The sequence below is a fragment of the Tenrec ecaudatus genome, chromosome 12 (assembly GCF_050624435.1).
Source record: "Tenrec ecaudatus isolate mTenEca1 chromosome 12, mTenEca1.hap1, whole genome shotgun sequence".
Lineage (NCBI taxonomy): Eukaryota > Metazoa > Chordata > Mammalia > Afrosoricida > Tenrecidae > Tenrec > Tenrec ecaudatus.
Genome location: NC_134541.1, coordinates 91626981 through 91629276, shown reverse-complemented (window position 1 = coordinate 91629276; position 2296 = coordinate 91626981).

Sequence of the window (2296 nt, the reverse complement as noted above, 5' to 3'; positions counted from 1 at the left end):
GAAGAACACAGCTTTCACCCAGATCCTGGATGCTTCCTCCCCCCAACTACCATGATCCGAATTCTACCTTGCAGGGCTGGATAGGACTGAGGCTGTACACTGGTACATATGAGGGTTGGAGGTACAGGGAATCCAGGGCGGATGATACCTTCAGGACCAAGGGTGTGAGTGACGATGCTGGGAGAGTGGAGGGTGAGTGGGTTGGAAAGGGGGAACTGATTACAAGGATCCACATGTGACCTCTTCCCTGGGAGAGGGACAGCAGAGAAGAGGGGAAGGGAGACTCCGGATAGGGCAAGATATGACAAAATAACGACGTATAAATTACCAAGGGCATATGAGGGAGGAGGGAATGGGGAGGATGGGGGGAAAAAAAAGAGGACCTGATGCAAGGGGCTTAAGTGGAGAGCAAATGCCTTGAGAATGATTGGGGCAGGGAATGTATGGATGTGCTTTATACAATTGATGTATGTATATGTATGGATTGTGGTAAGAGTTGTTGGAGTCCCTAATAAAATGTAAAAGAAGAAAAGAGAAAAAAATGATTAGGGCAAAGACTGTACAGATGTGCTTTATACAATTGATGTATGTATATGTATGAACTGTGAAAAGAATTGTATCAGCCCCAATAAATTGTTAAAATAAATAAATTAATTAATTTAAAAAAAGAATTAATACCAAAAAAAAAAAAGGAAATCAGAACACTCTTGAAGAGAAATTTCCTGCCAAAATATTTGTTTGCATGACACTGAGACAAGTGAAGCAGCCCCCTGACTTCCCCCTTGGGTCCTCTTTCTCATCATGACTGCTCTGCTCAGCTACAAGGCTCCAGGTCCTGGGAGCAAGGGTGCCCTTCTATTTGGAACCTCACAGGGCTCCACTGTGAGTCAGGGAAAGACCTGGAAACTTGAGCATCCTGAAACGAGGCCTGCATAGCAATATCATCTGTCATCAGGCTCATCATTTCTCTCATTTTTTGTAAGATCATTGAGTCCTTGGAGCCCTGAGAAGTTCTTTCAGAGGAAGCCATCCTCCTCCCATGAATCCAAGAGGGACTGCTTAAAGATTGTTGTCTTCTACTTACAGGAATACCAGCAACCAATTGCCATTGAGTCAACTCGGACTCATGGAGAGCCCAAGTGTGTTAGAGAAGTCCGGTCCCTAGAATTTTCCATGGCTGGGGTGGGTTTTTTTCCAGAGGCATATCACCAGGCCCTTCTTGGAAGGCACCTCTGGGTGAACTCAAACCTTTAACCCGTAGTTCGCAGCCTAGCTCATGAACAATACCATCCAAGGACGGTACAGTTACTTGCTAATGGTCACCTGCAGTAGATGAACCGAGGTCAAGTAACGGCCTGAGAAACATCAACCAGAGGAAAGCAGAGTGAACCCCAGGGTTCTTGGGAAGAGGGCCAGAGAGAGAAAAAGGAGAAAACAGCTTTCTCGGGACATCAGAAAGGAAAGGACTCCACTTTGTGGATGCCATAGAACAATCCCAAGCCAAGCATGGCTGAGAAACAGACCCCACCCAAACCCAGCGGGCTGGATTCTGTCGCCAAGTGTTGAACACCAGACATGGATATGACAGAGCCGCTAGTCGTCCGTGGAAAGAAACTGTTTGCCCATTGTCTGGTAGTTTTGTAGCATTTGAACAACCAGGCCTCTGCTGCCTCTTCTGGCCTGAAATATAATTGCAGCCATAACCGCCCAGCGTTTCAATGGGTAGAACTCCCTGGGGAGGGCTAACTACCCAAATCATTTGGGAGATCATTTTAGGATTGTCCAGGAGATCTTTGGCTGTGTCTATAATATGAACGATGGTGTCTTTGTTTTAAAAAAGAAACTTTTTATTTTAAGGTGGGTTAAGATTTACAGAGAAAATCAGCTTTGCACGTGACAATTTATACACGTTTGGTTATGTGACATTGATGACAATCTCCTGCAATGTAATATCACTCATGCCATTGAAACTCTGCTTCCTGTTTTCATTCACCCTTCTCCCCTAACCTTGCCTGCCTTTTGAATTTGGCCTTGGGCAAATACTGCCTATTTGCTTTTGAATGGTTGATGGTTCTGAGGAATGTGTGCTCCTCAGTGCTATGATTCATTTTGGTGTAGTTGTTCTTATCAGGTGCCATTGAGCCAGTTGCAACCCACATTGACCCTATGCCAAACATTCAGAAACACTACCTAGCCCTGAATAATTCTCCTAATTGTTCCCAAGCTTGAGCCCCTTGTTTCAGTCACTGTCAATCCATCTCCTTAAGGGGCTTCCTCTCTTTCACTGTCCCTCTAC